Genomic DNA, 22,052 nt, shown 5'->3' with positions numbered 1-22,052 from the left:
AATATGGGCAATCTCAATACAACTTTTCTTCCTTTCTATGTTTTTCTTTCTTTCTATTCCCCTCCCCCCGCCCCCCCCCCCCCCCCCCCCCCCTTCCCCCTTCTTCCTTTCTTTCTTTCTGGCAGAGCCCCAGTAGAAAAGGAGAACACAAAATTTATTGCATAGAGCAAAGCCTCACTTGTACCTCTGGCCAAGCAGTTGATTGTCATTGTACAAAATTTGTAGTTAAACTGATGTTTAATCCCTGGACAATTTAGTCTGTCTGCTGTGAAGTCTGAGCTAATGTAGAGTAATTCCTAAGTGTGCAATTCAGGGAGGGTTGTTTTTTAAAAAAACGTTTTAAAATTATTATTATTATTTATGAATAAATGTTTCTAAAAAATAATGATGGTTGAAATTAAAAGAATTAGATTTTTTCTTCCATTTTATCTGAGGCAATTAGTTACTTCATTACCAAACACAGCTTTTACCAGTGGCTGTGATGAGGTGCAATGTTTCCATTTTTTCAGACTCAGCCATCAAAGGCTTTCAGTTCATGCTTTTAAAGGGGAAAAGATTTCTCCAGTAAGTAAATAATTTGCAGTGTTCAGATCAAATTATTGTGTGTAGTTAAAAGTATTGAGGGCATATTGAAATAAATAAAAGAATAAAAAAAGGAAAATGTTGAAAAGGCAGTTATTCAAGCTATGGCATCCGCTAATATGACTAAACCAGTTTTTTATAAAACGCACCCCCGTTTACTATAACATGCCTTTCGAGAATGCTTCGTATTGGCTCATTTTGACCACTGGCTCTGCCCCATGACTATCTGCCTGGTGCAAGAGAAGCACAGGAGTAAATTAGAATTAATACATTAATTTTTAGCATATTAGCTATGTCCAAGAGCATTGAGGGCTACAGCTGAGAGCACTGGGTGCATGAGAGAGGCAAATCTGGACGGGGGGAGAAATCTGCATTTAATCCATGCTTTGCAACACAATGAATAGCAGAAACCCAGCCCGAGGATCGCGGGAGTGAGAAACCCATGGGAGGAGAAAAAAGGCCTTGGGAAGATGCCCCCAGGGCAGCCAGAGCCCTCTGAGGCACCACACACCATCTTGTGAACTGCAGAAGAGCTTGTCCATGGGCTGGGATGTTTTCCTCTTTGGATTTTAAATACAGAGTTTAGCAGATAAACATCTGACTGTCCTAAAGAGATACTGACTGTCCTGGGTGTAACACTGACCTCCTACTGGGTAAAATGCCTGAATGCTACAAAAGGCTCAGAATAACAGCAATAATAACGCACAAGCAATCTGCAACTTATACATTGACATTTAATGATTGGACTTGATCTCAAAGGTCTTTTCCAACCTAAATGATTCTATGATTCTATGATTTAGTCTTAGAATTAAGCTGTTACTGTTTCTTGCTTATCCCTCCCAGGTTAACTTTTTTCTACTTCCAGGAACATTTCCAGAGAAGGAAAAAGGCATCTGCTGTTTCGGAACCCTCCACACAAGTACCAGTCCGTGAGTGTTCAGGTCAGTGTGATGATCCCAATATTTACTGCTCACATCCTGCCTCCAGACAACCTTTTCTGCACACACCAGTTTGGTGTTTGATTGCCCCTAAAGGTCCTGCCTTGCTTGGACAATGTCCCCCAGCACTTTATTGAGATCTATCAACCCATTTTTGCTTGCCATTTTATCACAAAGCCTTTTAAATTTCATTTTATATGTAAAAAATGCAAACTGCTGCCTGGATCATTGAGTCCCCCCCTTGCTGTAGTACCAGCCATGTTTCACTGCTGGCCAGGCAACTGTTGCCTTGCGATTTCCTGAGCAGTGTAGCTCCGCTGGGAGAAACTCATAATTCATCATTTTTTACATGTAAAAGTCAACAGCCCTCTTATCACAGGGAGGAAAGGAGAGCGCAGTGGGGACTTGGCAACCAGCTTGGCTAATGCATGGAAAGGCAGGGAAAACTCCAAGAAGACATGTCCTAGGAAAGGAAAAAATGACTTTTTAAAAGAAGGAAACATCAGCATTAGTTTTGCCTGTGTATTTTATACCCAGTTCTCATAATTTTCAATTATGCAAGTAGTGCTTTATGTCTGAAAAGATAAATATTCAATGAAAGTAGTGAATATTTTTACTGCATTTTTAGATTTACAGCATTGGCAAGAATAAGATGCGAGTAACCAGCTCTAGTTTTATGAAACTTCAAGGTGGCTCACTCAGTTCCAACCTACTGTGCCTTTGCCCCGATATCCCAAAGCCAAAGGAGCAGCACTGTCTCGTCCACTTCATGCCACTCACCTGTTTCCCTCCACACCAACGTGTGTGGTGCTGACATGTGTCGACAGAAGCTCTGCTTGTCATGTATTGCTCCATGCATGAATGACTTCTCCATGAAGCTCTGCATCCCTGGGGATAATATTTCTAGGATTAACTAAAAGTCATCACAACCCCAGTGGAAGAGATGAGTTACATTAATTATTGATATTAACTTGCAAGGAGATTGAAGAGCTTGACCTTGTGAAGAAGAGAGTGAAAATCTAGGAGACCAAACTGGAACACACGTTATTTGAGAAGCCACCAGGCCCTTCCAGTGGGGAAAGAGAAACTGCAGAAAGTTTAAATATGGAGAGGCCATCAGACCTTGTATGGGAAGTAAAGCTGAAAACTTTCTTTTAAGTAGATTTCCTTACCTAAATAACAAAATAAATAAAACCAAGAGCATGCTGAAATAATATATATATATATATATATATATATATATATATAAATTGGGATTTTTATAGAAATGTTACTTTTTTTGCAGGCTAAGATCGAATTATTGCTTGGGATACAGCATTAAGGGGACATTCCCAGCACGCTAACATGCAGCAGAGATGGCGATACAAGCTGGTAGGTTTTATTCGGAAAAAGATGTATTTTGAAGTTGTGTTCTAAGGCACAAATCTGAGTCTTTTGTGACCAGCCCCCACAGAAGGGTGCTCTGCTACCTCTGTGCCAGGGCAGTGGGGCTGGGGGGAGAAGGGTCTTTGGGGACCATTTCCCAGAGCACTCCCGCTCCTCAGCCTTGCCTGGGATGTCTTCAGTAAAGACTGAACATGGGCCAGTTATGTGCTAACAGGCTGTTAAGGCGGTTGGCAGATTTTCAGGGGTGATTGTGGGCACATCTGAGATGTGAAATTGCAAGTGAAAACTGCCCAAATCCACTTGTTCCACTACAGACTTAAACAAAAGAAAAGTTGGATTGATCCTTGTCACTTTAAGGGAAAAACAATTTGCTTCCAGAAATTTCTCTCCTTATCATAGCCACTCAGCCTTATCCTCTAGCCAAGTTCAGTGAAACTCAAACAAGCTCAGCTTCATCCTTTGCTCAAAAACGCTCAGTGAAATGGGAGATTGTAAAGAAGAAGCCTTACGGTGCCAGCAACTGGAGTGAAAGGTTGATGTGCTAAATCTTTCAGCAATACCATAGATTGCTATTCCCCCCCAAATCCCCCTCCCTGTTGTCTTGTCAAAGTAAATATTAGTTACATTTAATTATGGATTCAGGACTGACTGCTTTCATACAAGGAATTAACATCGAGTTGAGATCTTTTTTCTGGTGTGGCACTGTGTTATGAAGCCCCAAAGGCAGGCGGCACAGTTGAGGGCACCATGTGGGGGTGTCATTTCTCATCAGTTATATTTGCATCACCAAACCCTTGTTTACCTGCGCTTCTCTGGTGATTGATTGTGGTGGTGGCTGTAGGTGAAGGAAATGGCTAGAGCTGATGCTGTCCATCATCAGATATTAAACTGCACTGCCTGGAAATATTGTGTGTCAGGACTTCAGTTTCTTAAGTACCAAAATTAATGATTCTTTTTCTTGGCTGATGAGAGCTCCGAGTCTAATTAGTTTCCTGTCACACCAAGCAGCACTGGCAGAAGAGGAAATAGTGGGGGAAAGAAAGTGAATCTCAGGGAAAAGATGCATTAATTAAAAGGTCAATTTGCTCTGGCCATGTTTCTCTCTTCTCTTCGGATTTCCTGTTTACTTCATTTATAGCAAGTAAAGTCCAAATCTGCCATTGTATTGACTTAGAATAGAAAACTGTGTAAAATCAGATTGCTACAAGAAAATACCTTTTCTCAAGGTAATACTGGGACAGCACACATCTTTAACCTATCATAATCACAAACTGAAGAGCCAGGAGCAGTGCATTAGGCAACCAATTACCTGAAACAGTCTTCAGAGTGTTGTTGTCCTGATAGTGCTGCAAGACTCTTCTATTTTTAAGACGGCAAGTATGCCGGGCACATATGAGAAATTAAAACATGTTGGACTTGGTTAGCCATTGAAGCTTTAGTGTTCTTGCTCCAGCCCTCTTCCCTGGGTGGGCGGCATGGGGTCTACCAGGCACTGTGTCTTTCCAAAAGCAGCTGGCCATCACCTTAGTCAGGGCATTAGTCCTCATGGTGTGCCCAACATTAAGCTGCACCGCTGCTTTTCATGGGAGCCATGCAATTAGGACTGACACGTAGGTTTCAGCTCTATTTCATGACATCTGCCATCCCCAGTAACTCAGAGAGAAATATTTGGGTGGTTAACACAGCTAATGCCTGTGGTTCACCCAGTGTGCACATTTTGAATGGGGGAAAGGGAAAAAGATTAATATTTTAGACAGTTGAAGACAGGTATTTGGAGAGAAAAGTAGTTGCCTGGCTGACACTTGAGTTAGCTGCCCATGCATTTGTGCAAAGTGAAAAACTCAAACAGTAGGTAAATTTCTCATTTTGAGACATTTGCTATTCCCTAGCAGAGCACCTTGCCCCATATACCCTGGAAGGCTTCAAATACGATACATCTTCTCGATGTATTTCAGGAGAAAGTCTCTCCCTGGGAATATTAGTGACTTTACAACTGGAGAAAATAAATTCTGCTTTACCTAAGTAATGCAGCTTCGAGTGCGAATCTAATTTTAGATTCCCTCTGTCACCTCTAAATCTTTGCTCCATGTCTTTCCCAACTTGATAGAAGGGCATATTTAATTATCAAGAGTCACATTTGTATGGACAGATCTTTCATCAACAAAGAATATGTCTTTTGGTTTTGTAATTGTTGAAATCCCATTATTTCTCATCTTTGAGTAACTGAACATATAAACTGCATCTGCAGTATGCATTTGAAGCTGGTGATCTAAAGCAGGCACAAGAAGGTAGCAGGTTATGTGTGCAGAGATAGATATTCCCTCCAACTTTTATTTCCATCTCCTAAAATATTAGGCAAAAGTTTATCCCCATCAGGCCTGTGAGTTATGAATCTTCATTAATATTTGTGCCTTTCTCCCCGGGAATCCGTTGGATCTGCTCCTCTCTGTCTGTCCCAAAGTTCTTGCTGGGATGTGCTTCTCAGTGACACAGTGCAAGGCTTCTGCTGTGTCTTCCAGGGGACACCCTACTTCTCACATTTTAGGTGGCTCAAAGCACAGATCCTGTTGTGCTCAAGCTCTCATCCTCCATGAGGAACTTGCCATAAACACGGGGCGAAGCGTTCCTTGTTAGGGCAGCTAGTGCCTAGCCTGTACTCCCACGCTGTAAAATTGCACCACTCATGAGCACACATTGAGCAGTTTTCTGTGGGTTTCTCCACTGAAAAAAGGTCTGAATCAGTCTGTGCAAGAAAAATGAGATGTGAGGGAGAATTTGTTCTTTGTTGCATTTCTTCAGTGATAAGGCTTCAGATGTGAACTGCTCCCATTTTTTTCCCCCCATTTCTGATTTGTAATAGAAAAAATGCTTTGGAAATCCACTTGTTGTTTTCAAGTACCAATAATGAGACACTTCCCAAAGACCACAGCACAGCTTTTGCAGCAGCAGCTTACTCCTGCTTAATCTAGTGACACACTGTGTAGAGAAATACTGAATAAATAAGATCTAAAGCACTTGCTATAGCCACCTAGATGGGCAAAAGCCTGCCACAAAACATTGCTGGTGAGGAATTACATAGTCAAAGGCAAGAGGCATGGTACTTTGATGCTCGCTGAGGCAGAGAGCAGAGGGAGGAGCAGACGGATGCCTGCCAGCGCAGCAGGAGCTTGGCAGATAGTGCCAAGATGTGAACTGGGGTCAGTTACCCAATATGTCTTTAATTATCAGGGGTAAAGAGAGAGGTGTCTGGGTGTACCCATGGTGAGATATTTCAGTTAAGTTGAGTGGGAAGACTGAGGGAAACTTCCAAAGGGTTTAATAAAAGTAGGAGGGAGGACAGCAGTACGGCAGATTAAATGCTGCGCTGACAAATGCAAATGTACCTTAATTCATATTAGACATTTCTAAAGTGCAAGTTTGTTTTGATAATTACTCAGATAACATTATGAAGGTCAATTAAAAAAAACCAAAACCACCATAATGTCACAGCTTGGATGGCACCTCTGGCCATTGAGTCCAAAGTCCTGCTCACTGCAGGGCCAACGTTCGGTCATGCTGCTCAGCTCCTTGTTCAATCAAGTTTTGATTATCCTGAAAACATTGCGTGCCAAGAATTTCTGCCTGAGATTCATTACTGTTCCATTAAAAAGCTGGTCTTTAGTCTGCATATTTATTTTGTTCTGACTGGTACATGAAAAGTCATAAACCAATTCATGAGCTGAAAAATGCTCATCTTCCTGCCACAGCGATTTGACAGATGCCAACTTTAATTCTGGCTTTCCTAAAGCCTCTGTGCGGTTTTGTGGAGGAAGGCGAGCTGCGATACGGCTTCAGTGGCTCTTCTGAGGAACAAACCTTCTTCACTAATAGAAGAGGATGTCTGATATACTCCTTGAATTACAATATTGCAGACAAGTATTTAAAAGGCTTTTGTGTTATCAGTGCACATACTTAAGTAGTAGCTGCTCAGAGAGAGGGAGAGAAGGTGTGGGTGTACACGGAGTGTTTAAGGGCACATCCTTTCATCACACTCACAGCGTGGGGCTGTGCCTGTCGTGCAAAGCAATCCCTCACCTTTCCATCCCCTCAGATTCGAGGAGCAGCAAGGTGTTTGCTGATGATTGTAGGGGAAATAATCAGAAGATGAAGAAGTTTCTGCCATCTGCTCCTCGGGACAACTCAAAGTCTGCATTTGGGTTATCTCCCTGTAGTGGTTCTGGCTTTCCTCCCAATGACAGTGGCCTCGTTAGGACTCTGACATCTCAGCAATGCATGCTCTGCTCTGCTATCTTACACAGTGTCACAACCAGTTTAATACCTTGTTCAACATCTAATTGAGCACCACGTGCTTCAGGAGGAGCAAAAAGCAAAAGAAGGATCTGGATGTGATATCACCTGCTCTCCATTATGATCTCTTTCTAATTTCTCTTAACTAGTGAATGATTTATGTTCAGTTTATACCTTCTGCAAGGGCTCGGGCTGCTGTGGCATTGAACCATATATTAGCCTTTGATATGGACCAGTCTCTCTCCAAATTCTGCTCTACCCTCAGCCTCTGCCATGCTCACTTCCTTCTCTCTGAAAACATTTAGAGTCTTCCAGCTGCAGGATTGAAACCTCCTTTGCCCCCCAAACCCTGCCCCAGGCCCTAGGGCACCCCCAGCCACCATGCCATGCTGCTGTCTCTGAGTCCTCAGGGTCTTCATTCTTTGTTGCTTCTCATGATACTTTTCAACCCTTCCAGCCAGTCTGATCTCTTTTCCTCCTTAAACAGCCTGTGCCCAGCACTCACTCTAATTTTACCCCTGTCCATCCCAGGGCTTTGCCCTCAGGTCATTAAGATTTTATTCTGTTTCTGCTATTTCAGTCCTTTCCAGTCTCTCTGTGCACAAATTTTAAGAAAGTTCAGGCAGGGTCATCACCTTTGAGCACTGTATGGTAATGCTGACAACCTGCCTGGCACTAACACCGAGGTCTGTGCAGTCTGCAGCACATCCTGTCACACCTGAATTCCTCTTCTGCATATCTTTGCTTCATTTCCATCATTGCACTAAATAAAATATGAAATTATAAGCAAAGAAAAGAGAAAAAAATAAACTTCAGGAGTCCAGTTATTGAAGGAAGATGAAGCAGAGCTTCAGAAGCCACCTAGTGAGTTGAAAAATCTTATGGGTGCAGCTTGAGCATTTTGATGGGGACTGCACTAGTTGGACTTGATGATTGTAAAGGTCTTTTACAACCTAAATGATGTTATGATTCTATGCTATGATCTGTCCAGGGGCTGATGTGGCATCCTGGCCTCTGGTTTCTGTTCTCGTGGGCTGAAAATCCGTAGACTCACTTAAAAAGTCTTGATCTGTGGCCAAAGTTCGGTTAATCAATACTTGTGACTATCAGACTGCCCATACCCAGCACAACGCAAAGGGATTATTTTTGCTTACTCCATCACCTCCTGTAAGAAATCTCAATATAGAGCTGAAGGAACTCTCTTTCACTTTGATCTGAGCAAAGCAAGGTTCTGTGCTATTTGGATATATTTTTCTTGTCATTGTTGCTGTAAAAAAAAGGATAAAAAATGGGGGAAACCACCACACCTCATACTTTAATCTTCTGTAGTTGCTCATTGCATGTACTTGAATTTTCTTTATTACCATCAGCAATGCAAGGCTAATATTTAGACTTCTAGCAATGCATACAAGAGACAAAGCAATAAATGCATTTTTGTGACTCATAAATAAGCTTTTTCTGTAGTCAGTGCAACAAAGACATCGGCTCTCTTATCGGTAACATACACATTGTGGACTGTTAATAACATTGCCAATCATCAATAAGAGTGCTATAGCATAGTGTCTTGAAAAATAAGCTGAAAAAAATTAAACAAATTAAATTATTTTCAGTCCACAGTTAATGCTGCAGGGTGCATGAGCATTCTCCTTTGTTTATGTCACATCCTATCTTAGGGAATAAATATGGGTTTTTTAAAGGTACTTCAGCACTTGGTTTGTGTTATTTTAGTTGGAAAAAGGATACTAAATTCCTTAAAAGATTAAGCCTACCTTCTTATTTATTACTGTCAAACCTGATTCAGTAACCTGTGAAAAGATTATAGAATTCTTACGATACATTTCAGATTGTTTTGAGGAGAGTCTTTCGTCTGCAGGGCAGACCTACTTTTTGCTGCATTTCACTGTAGATTTTACTGCAGTGTGGGGAACGCTTTGCAGCATGCAACCATGAGTCAAGTATTTCACACTAATCTTTCAAAAAATTTCACTCTAAGAGCCCGAATTACTGCCAGGTTGTTTTGCTAGATGGCTGGCTGTAAATGCTCAGGCAGCAGAGCATGGCCCTGGTCCCAGAGCCAGCTCCCACCTGGGTTCTGAGTTTATGGTGTACAGCAAGGAGAGGCACAGAAATCTCATGGACTTATGGGTTATCTCCTCAAATTAATAAATGTGTTTATGGCCATTGTGTCAGCTCATGGGAGGAGTGCACACAATTACTACACCACCTACTGCATAATTCATGAACCAACACCAGATGGGCAGCTGTGCCAGCGAGGTGGGGATGAGCAGTGCTTTGGCTTGTAGAGGGTCACCGCTCCACATCCCAGACCAGCTGATGGAACCACATTCCCTGCCAGTCACTCAAGCTGCATGTTCCCTTCTACCCACAAACCTTCTGAGACCTGTGTTGAAGAAGGAGAAGCATGGCATACCATGCAATTGAGTACCGTGACATAAAAGAAAGGTCAACTAAGAGAGACACCATACAAACCAGTTGGAAGAAGGTGTCTAGGATGATGCCTTCCAGGACACCCACCAACAGACAGGTTGCACTGGAGATGGAAAAGTTTCTTTTGGAGTAGTGACAGGTAATATCTGCACTAAATTGAGCTATGGTGAGATTACAAAGAAATGCCCTTCTAGGTCTTTGCTCCAGAGAAGAAGAGCCAAAATCTTCTAAGGGTTATGGTCCTGCTCCACACCATTTCCAACTTTACTTCTCCTATTACAAAATACTTGTGTAACACTAGAAAAATAAAAAAGGACACCCAAATGGGTTACTCCTTTGTTGTTCCAACTAACCATGCCTGGCATGTTACCTGAGGAATATGTTGGTTAAGTCTAGTATTAATTGTGATAAAAGATTTTAGCTGCATATTTTGAAGCTGGGATTTATCTCTGTTCATCAGACAGCGGTGACTTTTTGGGTGGGAAATTCCTGCGGAGAACCAGTCATGTCTCTGAAAAGCTGCTGGATGAAGGAGTGGCTTTCCCCACCCTGGCTGCGCAGAAGCGTGCTGGGCAGCCGTGGGTGGTGGGGAATGAGGGAGCTCTTGGCTACCTGATGTCACTAAATAACCTCACTGGGTTTTTTCTTTTTAAAGAAAAGAGGCTGTGAGCTGCTTTAAGCGACACTAATGCTCGAAGAAGTGGTTTCTGGGTGCAGCGTTTGCTCCTGCCCCCTTTGAAATCTACGGACTGTGTTTTGATCCAGAATAAAAGTTTGTCAGGGACGAGGATTATCACAGACATCAAATGCAGAGTTGCAGTTGTGTTTGATAAACTCTGTGAGGATGGGACAACCTGTGTCCTGCCCTACCAGCGTAATTGTCTTCTAAATGTCACATTTAAACTGAAATACGCCTTTCTTGCTCATTGTGCCAAATGCTTTCATACTAGTGAGATGTCTAAAAGGGAAAATGTGAGTTTGCACTATATTTAAAAATCTCTAAGCTATGCATTTTATTAATTTTGCCTTTTCTCTCCTTTTACTATACCACAAAGAAAAGGAGACGTGCTATACAGCTTCTGTATTTTAATGACCTATGAAAACTTCAGTTAGTATACCAATAAGACTTGACAGTTTTACTAGTATTAGAAGATGGGATTGAAGCAACGTAAAGCAGGAACGATTCATGGATATATTCTGTAGATCTTTGAAATGTACACTTGAAATATGTTCTTGAATATACGACCACAGTTTTAAAACTAGGCCCATCATTTTCTTGATAATAAACATAAAGTTATCATTTTCTTGTCAGCAATTAGTCAGCCACCTCAAATAAATAGTATGTTATTTTTATATTATTTTTTTATGTTTTATTTTATATATTTCAGTATGAGATACTGAGAAAGTGAATTCAGGTGACACACAGAAGCTATAAAACATACAGAGTTGTGTAAAGTTCAGGAGTGAAACATTTATTATTGAAAAACTTTTATTACTCCACCTGGAAGGTGAAGCACATAAGACTATGTAGCGATGCTGCAGTTATGACACAGCACATCACCAGAGTTTGTCATTATTAAGACAGTTCTGCTTTGTCACCACTGCCATGAGATGCTGTGATGTTCATCTACAGCAAAGAATCTGCGTTATTAAAAGCCAACATAAAACTTGAGAAATGTATTTTCTTCATTATTTTGGCAATGACAGTTTAAAGCACTTCCCAACAAACTCCTCCCTGCGCAGTGCTATATTATACACAAATGGTATTTTAGCACTCTGAAGTGTCTCGGCACTGTGTTCCCGTGAAGTTGTCTCTGGCAGGCGGGAAGCCAGCCAGCTTCTTAGCAGAGTGGCAAAGTGTGGGTTAGAGAAGTTGTGTTAGACTCCATTTGCTGTAATTGCAGGGGTAATTGAGAATAAAGACAAACAGATAGGTCAAATCTTTTTCAAGTAATTATGTGTGATTCATACGGAGGATGTAGTAGGACAGAGACATAAGTGTATGCAAATTTTGGAAGTTATTTCCTAGAGAAAGTGATTATAAGGTTAACAGTATCTTAGCATCCTAAAATTAGAAATTATTTTAATGTATTTGAGGAATAATCTATCACATAGGAAAATATATCCTTCTTGTTAGAAGCAATTTAGGAACCAGAAAGCCTTTTTGATTACTGTAAATGGTTCTGAAAGACAAACATCTTCCAGCTGATGTACGCGACAGCTGTGTACGCACGGCTCAATGCACAGCTCGGATTGGCAGAGCAGCAAGACCGAGCCAGTGTTTCCCACTGCTCACAGGAGGGGCCAGGCACCACTCCTGAATCAAAATATTTGCAAGGAGCCAGCAAGCCGGGGGACCTCCAGGCCATCCACCCACACTTCACTCTCTCAGTGTTGAAGTCCCCTTTGCAAAACAATTCCTGCCGTATGTCGAATGAGGAACTTTAAGCCATCACAGCTCTCCTGCCCATCGGTGTTCTCCTCCCGTGCTGCTGGGCTAAAGAAACCCTTCACCAGAACCACACAGGACTGTGCAGGAGAACTTACTGGAGCACCTGGTAGCTGCTAGCAGGGGTATGGGTTGGCCAGGGACACAGCTGCAGGGGTTTGGGGCTTTCTTCCTTCCCAGTCCTGCTCACAGGGTTTGTCGAAACATCACAGTGCAGTTGGTGCCCCTCTGCTCCCGTGGTCGCACCTCACCGGGTTGTTGCGCTCACAACCACGCTGTCTGGGCAGAAGAAGGCAGAGCTGGGCGAGAGCACGCGGCCCAGCAGTGTCCCACCACAGGCGAGGGGCAGGGCAGAGTCCCCCTGAAAGCAGAGCCTGTGCCATACAGCATGAGCTTTTCACAACTGTAGCTATAGGTAAAAATCTTCAAGAAGATTTCAAGAAACTTTTAATTCCTCTAAAGCTGGCTGGATCAAGGGATGCTACTGAGGTACTGCATTTAAGTCTGTAAATGGGGAGAGGTAGAGAGACTGAAAAAATGTTGACCATGAATTGTAAGGTTTGTTATACTCAAAGAAAGATCAGCGAGAAGAAAATTAAACCCTCAAAGTACATTCTTTTTCTCCCATGGGTGGGTTTATGTAGATAACTCTCCTGTATCAAACCACAATATCCTTTGAGCAATGTGTGCGCTTAGGTGCTGGGATGCGCCACGAGCCAGAGGAGTGAGGAGTACAAAAACTGCTCTCACATTTCCAGTGTGTTTTCCCCCTGTGCCTGCAAGAAATTCTCCAGTGCTTTGTTACATCTGCATCAAGGTGCTTCACCATCCCCTCTGCAGAGGAGCCCCTTATGGAGGGGTGGCTGGCAAGGACTTCTGGTGCTGCGACTACTTTCTCAGAGGAAAGATGAGCAAAGTGATGGTGAAGAACGGGGCTGCTCTGCTCTTGGGTTGCAGGACACGGGTCTGGAAAGCTCTGGCTGGAAAAGAAGAAACAGCTGTTGTAGAAATCTGTGTCTGATACCTGTGAGCTGCAGTTGCTGTAGGAAGGGATGTAGAAACTGCCAGGCTTGTAAAAATAAATTCCAATTCTTTGGTCTTTCACGGGAAGGCTCTGATGTTCACTGTCAATCTCAGATCAAATAAAACCTCTGCTCGGGCTTTCCCCATCAAGAGGCTCCTCGCTGCCAGCCCCACCTCGGAGGCCCCAAGGCCCTTCTGCTGATCTAACGATCCTAATGAGGCGTGGGAGCATGGGGAGAGGGTCTGAGGAGGGGGTGAGCGTGCCAAGATGAGAGGGTGCTCTGGTGCACGTTAGGCTAATATCTCACATGCCAAACCAGCCCCGGTCGTTTCTGTTAATCATATCTGATATTAACAGTCTGTGGACAGCAGCGATGCAAGAAATGCAGAAATTCTACAGTGGTTTTATTTTTTCTTTTTCCTTTTTGTCTTTTATAAGCATGTCATTACGGGGTGGTTAGATTTCGATTACTTCTGACAGCTGAAGTGTATTGCATTCTGTGCAATCAGCTCTGATTCATCATTCAGTTCTCTGACTGAACTTCAGTTTGAAAATCCAGTTTCCGTTTCAAATACAGTTCGTTGATCAATGAATGACACAGGTCTTCCCGGGATTTATGTGGATGCAGCTGGATCAATGGTCCTCCGGTACCTCCCCCACACTACAGCCGTGCGGCCCTTCATACCTGCCTGCTCAGCGATGGAGCCTGTGAGGGTGGTTCAGGAAACATATTTTGGAAAAGGAACAGTCAAAAATGCCTGTTTTACTTTGTTGAAAAAGGTAACGTTAATCTCTTTGGGTAGCAATGCTGGTTTGGGTGAGCATTCGGTACTCACCTGTAGCTGCAACTGCATTCTGGGCTCCTACAGACCTCACCGAGTCTACAGCGTGCAGGCGTGGCTGTCTTAGCTCTCTCCACGCAAGGCATTCCTCTTAGTATTTCTTCCTAACATTAACAGAATTATTAATGCAATCTGTGTCGGTGTACGCCCAGTGCCATGGGACCTATGTTTACAGAAATCCCCAGTACAAGCTCAAATGTTTAACTCCAGACCGCTCTCAGTGTGGTCCGGCTGTCAGAAGGGTAGAGCAGGGCTGCTGCCAGGGTCCTCTCCACACGCGTGTCCCCCTGACAGCCCCCCCGGGAAAGGCCGGTGTAATCATAAACACAACAACCAGCAAACCACGAACTGTGGCCACACAGCCGCGTTGTCATCCTTCACCTTTCTGCCTTAAATAAAGCGCACGGATGTTCTGGAGGTGGTTGGGTTTGTTGCCTTTCTGTATTTGCCTAGGAGAGGCGTTGTCCAAGTTCTCCGTAACAGCGAGGCCATAAGAACAGAAACCCTGTCTGGAACGGTGCAGCGAACACGCTTTCTCAGGAAAGCAAATCCTGGCTGCAGTTCCTGGGTAATTTTCAAAGGGAGCTGCTTTCCCTTGAGCCCCACCACGTCACAGCAGCACCGGGCAGGCACAGAGCAAAGCTCAGGTTATATCTGCCCAGCCTGGATTTGGCTTGATTTGATGCTAAAGAAACTTTTTCAACTCTTTAGATTTATTCAGAATCTAGCAAGTTGCACAACTGTGGTATTTCAGTATTGATCAGATATTTTTGAATTTATAACTGGAGAAAGAAAATTATATTTCCATAAACACACACACACAAAAATATGTCAAAGTGAAACTTCCACTATACAGCCTGAGTGTGATGTTAATAGTGTCCTGCCACAGATAGTTTGACCCTCTCTCATGAAATCTGTCTTGGGATACAAAACAATGGGAGAGAGGCATTAGTGCTCTCTGGCAGAACTAGGATGAAGGGATGCCCAGAAAGGGGGGAAGGAGGCAGCAGTGGGGAGAATGGTGAGGTGCACAGGAAAAGCTGTACATTGCTTCAGATGGATTTCACGTGTCGAGTGATGCATCAGACCTTCCAGAAGTGGTCTTTGTGCACCCAGGAGATTGTGTGTAGTACATTTTAGTACATATATTAAAAAGACTGAGCAACTATTTGCCTTTGGCATATATTTATATATATGTGTATAAAGAAGACAACAACAGGAGAGCTTTAGGACTCAAATTAGAAGGGCTAATTAGATGGTGCATCTTCCTCTCAATGAGAACCATTCTCAGCGTGAAATAGATTAAAAACGCTCACATAACGAGATTTAGAAGTCAGACAGCTTTTCAGATGGAGGTGGCCATCAAAACTTGTGCTATCATTTTTTGAATAAACAAATATTAATCACGCTATGTATTTCAAGCTGTGCATGTTGTTATATGACATTTGATCTGAAATTGGCTTTTTCTTCTTTCCCTGCTTCCACTTTTTTTTTGACTAACCGCAGAGACACACAAACCTGCGCTCGGTTGATGTGTGCACATCTCTCTGGTGTCAGTTGGGGTCTGCCGTGGCATCAAACCTTGCATAATGTCCCTGTTCCTGCTGCCATGTCACAGGAACAGAAACAGGTTGAATCATCAGTCTCATTATTATTTTTGTATTATTTTAACCAGACTATTTTTATCTCCATTTAATACCTAAGTTGTTGATAGATTTTGATGAAATGAAAATACTTGTGATATGCTGAATGGATCTGTCTGTCTATTTAGAGTCAGAAAACCTGTTGTTTATAGTTTAAGTTAAAAACTTTACCCTCAGTGCTGGTGTTAGGACAGGTTTTCATGAGTTTTCCTGTGGCAGTTTGGTTTTCTGTCTGTACGTCTCAATAGTATCTGTAGAAGTTGTGATGTGTTCCTTACACCATGTGTTTGTGTGGATTGTATTGCTTGATGAGCATAGTTTTGTCTCAGAAACAGCAAATACATTCCTCCTTTTCCCCCAGATTGATTTTAAATGTATATTCAATCTTTGAGTCAAAACAGCAGGGACCAGCAGCTGGTTCTATCCGAAGGTCTTGGGCTCAATCTCGCCCAGAAAAGGGTTGGACTCAGACTGTGCCCCTCACTCCTGACTCCTTATGGAGGTGTGATGTTGAGGTTGACTGAACATCAGGCTCAGGAGAGGGTCTCCTACATGCTCACTAAGGCACTGTAAACTTTAAAAGATCACCAGCGGCTAAATTTGCCAATTCACTTTGCTCTCGTGTATTTTAGTAGCCTCATTTGTAAAATGGGAGTAATGTGTGTATCATCATTTCACATCAATGGGTTGAAATGGTTTTATGAGAGCTGAATATGATGACGCTTACTCTCTCTTTAGAAAGAATGCTTTGATTTGGGGTAGGTTAAGTTTTTATTATTATTGAATTCTTGTTTCAGAATGCTCAGCTCCAAGGTTTTTTTATTAAACTCATCTGTCAGAATATAAATACTTTCTGGAGAACACTGGATTGTAAAGGATCTATTCAAAGAATGTGTGCATATTATGTCTGTAAATGTTTGTTAGAAAAATTATTCCCAACTGATATGACAAAGATATGAAAAAGTAGATCACAAATCTCATTAACAATACAGACACTGAAAACGAAATGAAGCCAATTAATGTTGATAATACTTGTCAGAAGAACGTCATGGTTCTCTTCTTAATGCCAGTCACATACCCTGAGCTGAATGACTCCAGAAATGATGACTTTCCTCCCATCAGGAGCAAGCTGGGGTGGATAATGGAGGAAATTTCTGATTTTCTTTACTTACATCGAATTGCGCCAGTTTGCCAGACAGATGTTATGCTAAAGTTTTGAAAGTGGAGGCAGCAGGGACAGGGCTCATTGACCTCACAGAACCCCTCCACTCTTATTTCTGCAGGTATTTAAGTGGAATTAAATATCAGGCTGCTCTGTTACCATGACAACTTTGCTTTTCATGAAAAAAGTAGTATATGGTTCATGATTTGAGCACTCTGTAAATGTGGCTATTAAGCATCATCCACTTTGTCACTGGGAAAAGTGAAAAAGCTAAACATATATTTTTAAGCCTGGATAAAAAAAAAGAACCTTTCCTCTTGAGAACCAAAATAGAAAACTGGTGGAAATAGTTAGAATTATCAGACTTGAAATTTTGGTTATACATGCAGTTACATATAAGACTATACACATGTCCACATATGAATTACATACAGAAGCATATAGGAACGTAACTCGGTAAGATTATTCTCTGTTATGAGCACCTCCCTTTGTCAGGTAAATTAACGCTTTAACTGAACATTCAAACCAGAGATGTGAAAGGCATTAGCTTATTTTTTAACTTTGACAAAAATCGTACTTCATACTTATGTATATATGCAAAACTACCTTTATCTTAATGCTCCTGTATGAAGTAGCACTAAGACAGTCTTGCAGCTGATGGCTTTTTGACTGCAGCGGTGTGAGAGGTGCTGGTAGTTGGCATAGTGATAAAAACGCTCATGTCCCAGGACGTGCTTGACCTGACCCTTGCATGTCCCACCATCCTGCACCGCAGTGGCCACCTGGGCTGAGGGCTTCTTTAAAGAAAACAACCAGCTTTGACACTGTTTAGAGGAAAAGTCATTTTCCAGCACAGCGAACTGCAGTGGCTAATTATGCAGAGCTGAAGAGGCACAGATTTATCAGCTAACCCCCCGTAGATGTGGTTACAGCAGACCCATCTCCCACGTCAAGCCCACCGATGGTGGATGAAGGCGCTATCCATCGCATGGCAGTAACATCTGGACCTTCCTCCCACACCGATAGGGAAACAGCAGGAGAAAAATGAGCAACCTGACCTCAGCTGAGTCACCATGCGTTGCATTTTGTACTTCCAGAAGAGGAAGAAGCTGGGTCATTGTACAGCAAGGACTTTTTGGAGAAGGTATGGCAGCTCTAGCTCCAGCTGGAAGTTGAGTGGCTCCTCCCAGGGCAAGCACAGGCACGCGGCCAGCAGAGCTCTGCTGAGCAAACCTCAGGAGATCTGGATGCCCAGTTCATTTAGGTAGCATCTGGAAGAGTTTTTTTTCCCTTCTTTCTATCTCAGTTTTGCTTCAGTTTTGTGAATCTGCAGCGTTAGGAGCTGCAGTTTGCTGCTTAGAGCAGCTGGAGCTTGGGTGAGGGGTGGGATGCCAGAGACCAGGTGACCTCCAGCCCACTGGAAAGGGCCACGTGTGAAGCAGGTTCCCAGCAGTACTCAGAGTGTAGAGACCTCTAGGACAGAGGATGGGAGCATTTCAGTTGTTGCTGAGTAGCTGTCTGCTTACTGAGGTTAAAAGCAAAATAAAGGGCAGGGAGAATTTTGGTGGCCTGTGGTTTTGTCATCAGCAATGACAAGGCAAGACACTGTCAGGGCATCAGATTCAGCTTTGAAAGGGAACATCTAAATTGTGCAGTGAAATAAGCGCATTTAAGATTGCTATCTCAGACTCCTAATCCCAAGGTAATTCTCGTTTAATTAAGTGAATTTTTGAACAGCAACAAAAAAGTTAAAACTGTGAAGTAGGGGGCCAAGTGCAAGAGCAGGATGTGCTGAAAACACTTTGCTAAGAGTGGGCAAGACTTGGCCCCTGACCACAGGGAACAGAGACGCCACCAGCTTCACGAGTGCAAGGGATGTGTACAGCCTCCAGTGAAAGGCTGGAAAGAGCTCTTTTCTTTGGGGTATCATTAAATTGTCAGCTTCTGACTAGAGGATGCCCATGTACAGCAAACCTTCATTTGTTTACAACTTTGATGTTATAACCTGAGTCTTATCAATTAGAAGGTTGAAATCGTGCTCAATGATTTATTCACATGAATTTAGAAGCTGTCTGCAAAGAGATCGTTCTTTCCTGAAGTTTATTATCTAATTTACTTTTTCTCAGTAATTCACATTAAAATGAGAACTGCATTATTTTTGTCATTTGATATCAAGGGTAAATAAGGGATTTCGTAATACTTGCTGCTCCTAGATTCAATACCTGCTGAAACGGTCAAGTTAAACATCTCATTTTTGTAAATACTATCCCATATTATTTCAGTTTTCCAGTAGTCTCAGTTGCTGGACTATCTAACCCCTAACACTTATACAAGCATATGAAGCCCAGTACATTGATGGATATTAACCTACTGGATATCTAACAAGCCTGTATGTGGCATGGTCATTGAAGATAACCCTGACCCCCCTGAGTTTCTTTCTTTATTTATATTAAATATATTTATTTATATATATATTTATATATATGTTTATAGCACAAGGATGACATGGAAATGATAATGTTTATATTTGTTATTTACTACCGATACTGCATAACTGATTATTTTAAGCAGTAAAATCAAGTCTTGAATGCCTACAAAAATTAATCTGATTCTATAGAAATATTTTTTCTGAATTAGAATAACATTTTGCATAGATGTATTTATTAAAATACAGGTGATTCTGAAAGCAGCTCTAAATATAACTAAAAACATGTGAGAATTTTAAAAAGACATATAAAGACTATGGTATCAAGTTAATTTATTTAAGACTTTCCCATGCTGTTTCAATCACTGGAATTAGGAGTCTAAGGGCATGGCAGTACTGCTGCATGTGCCTGTCCTTGCGGGCGCTGCCCCAGGACTGGTTTGCCTTCTCCCTTCTTGGTGGGAATTTAACCCCTCCTGCTGGTCTGAGCCCCCCTGTGTGTGCCATACGGCACGCTGCTGCCCTTCCCGTGCTGGGCACAGTATTTGTGCAGTGCCAGCGACGCACGTCAGGAGCAGGGCTATGGCAGCAAAGACTGAAAAGTGCAGTTGCGTTAAAAAAAGTTTATTTGCATGCATACATTTAACAGTCACTTACAAGCTTACCTTTTTTAAATAACATTGGTTTGTTAAAAACATTTTTTAACTTTTGTCTCTTTACCTTCACAAGGTCTTAGAACAAATTGGCAACCAGCTGTTGAGATATGCTTAACCCATCCCTGCCATCCCCACGTACTTCAACTCAGTTCCTGCATTCACCAAGAAATAACAGGAGATCACACAGGACCTTTGGTCACTGACATTCTCTAACTTCAGTACCGAAATAGATATTAATGCAGGCATTCTAGTTCAAATATTTCTGTCATGGCTTTAAGTTGGTTGTTTTCCTTGCTCATTTTACAAGAGCCTGGATGAAAATAGGGAAGGAAATGAATGACAAACCTTGTAGAGCAGCTGTGGAGTAGATGGGCTATCAATTCAGGGACACCAATTGATTTAAGTCCTTCGTGCGGAATTAGGGTTTATTACTATGATTTAGTAAGAAACATATGTGCAAGTATACACAGAACTACAGAAAATATAATTTCCATAGCTTATTCAGCAGTGGCTTGCAGAATACAGATGTTGGCTGTAATATGCTTGCACTAAATTGGGTTGTGGGTGAATAAAAGGAGTTGATCTTAAATTCAGCGGTGGAGTCCTGCTCTGCATTCAATTGGAAATACAGTCTTTTTGTTTCGCTTTTGCAACTTACTCAATAAATATTTTGGCATGTCTGTCTGTTATGCTGCCTTAATCTTCTCTTCTACTGAACAGAAATTAGCATTTGTAATTTATTCACCAGGGGAAACAAAAAAGGCTCTGCGCCGAGTTGAAATTTAATGCCTAACAGATAACTGGAATGCTGAGTCAGCACAAAGCACATGTAACAAATAAACTCATTGCCTGCATAAAATCTAATAGGAGATATGGCAAAGAGTGGAAAGAAAAGCTTTTATCAGTACTGCAGTAAAAAAGGTGTAAGGTTTAATGGGCTTTCCGATCCTGGTTTGTGTTACGCAATGAGGCCCCTAAAACCCGGCACTTTCTGATGGCAGCAGCACGCACGCGAGCTGGCCAGCAGCAGGGACAGGGGTGCACTGGGAGATACTGTGGGTACTTTCTGGCTACCAGAGTGATTTGCTGTCTCCTGTTGTCTTACTGGAGCAGGGTAGGACCTGTTATGTGCTGGAATAATATTCAAGCCAACAAAATCTACTTTGACACAATCCCCTCTTCAGGTATCAGTTCCCCCATATCTTAACGTGTGCAAATTTATACTTGGATTTAAACCCATTTTGCTTTCATTCTCTGACTGACTACATTATAAATGCTTTTGTAGTGATGCAGATGCCATCCAGGCTGAGCTCAGGAGATTCTCTGCTTCCCCTGAACCACTTCTTCTGTATTTAACTGTGGGATTTTTAATTTAACCATCACCTCTATGGCATTTAAGACTTGTGCCTTGTGCCCTGAGAGCAGCTAGCACCCACTGATGCTCTGGGCATAACCTGGGGGTGGCGGGGGGGAGGTGAGCACAGGCACACTGGCATCTTTCATGGGGTCAAACAAGTAGGAAAACTTTGGTATTTGGGTATATTTTTACTGAGAACTAAAGCATATTAGAGATAAAGAGATGATGTGCCTCTGACATTGCCACTGCTCATCTGGACACTAGAGCAACCCACAGTAAAACAGCTGCAGAGTTTCTGTTCTCCTGCGCATAAGGAAAACATTTCCCCCCTTAATTTTAGAAATAAGTAAACAAATCTTGCTGAAGGAAAAAAAAATGCAGCTTCAGGTACATAACTAGTACAGAAAAAATAGTAAATGGTTAAATGCTTAAAAGTAGCAAAGTTACAACAGAAAAAAAATTGTTTGCTTCAATTGGAAATGTCAAACAACTTTAAACAAAAATGAAATTATCATCTCTGTCCAAAGCAGCTGATGGCTGCAAGGGTTATTAAAGTGTGATGATGCACACTGCAGAGACACGTCCTCGGTGCTGGGGTGTCCATTTCCGTGGCGAGGGGCTGGGGCATGTGCCAGGCAGGATTACTGGAATGAAGACTGTGGAATGATGTGTGCAGCCAGGATGGGTGAAATCCCCCCCTCCTTGAGCACCTATCACCATCCCTGCCCACACTGCCTTCTAGCAGCCTTCGCTGCCAGAGAGAGGAGCAGAGCATCACCTTTCTCTAAAGCAAATTGATGCCAAAATGTTTACAGTCAGAGTAGACTGGATGTAATGTAAGTGGCAGATCCAT

At 42.3% G+C, this 22,052-nt stretch overlaps 1 protein-coding gene across 1 annotated transcript in view; it reads left to right on the top strand.

Moving 5' to 3' along the window:
• LOC308070075 (uncharacterized protein) overlaps window positions 1-22,052 on the top strand; it is a 160,336-nt gene that overhangs the window by 117,536 nt on the left and 20,748 nt on the right. The window contains exon 6 of the mRNA XM_080403452.1: window positions 1,426-22,052. This exon is cut by the window's right edge and continues 20,748 nt beyond it. The gene's annotated coding sequence lies outside the window, so the exon portion shown is untranslated. The remainder of the gene's footprint in view (window positions 1-1,425) is intronic.

This window comes from Falco punctatus, assembly GCF_963210335.1.
Source record: "Falco punctatus genome assembly, chromosome: 9".
In the NCBI taxonomy this organism is placed as follows: Eukaryota; Metazoa; Chordata; class Aves; order Falconiformes; family Falconidae; genus Falco; species Falco punctatus.
The sequence above is the reverse complement of the archived record's forward strand: the minus strand, read 5'-3'. Positions and strand labels throughout refer to the sequence as shown.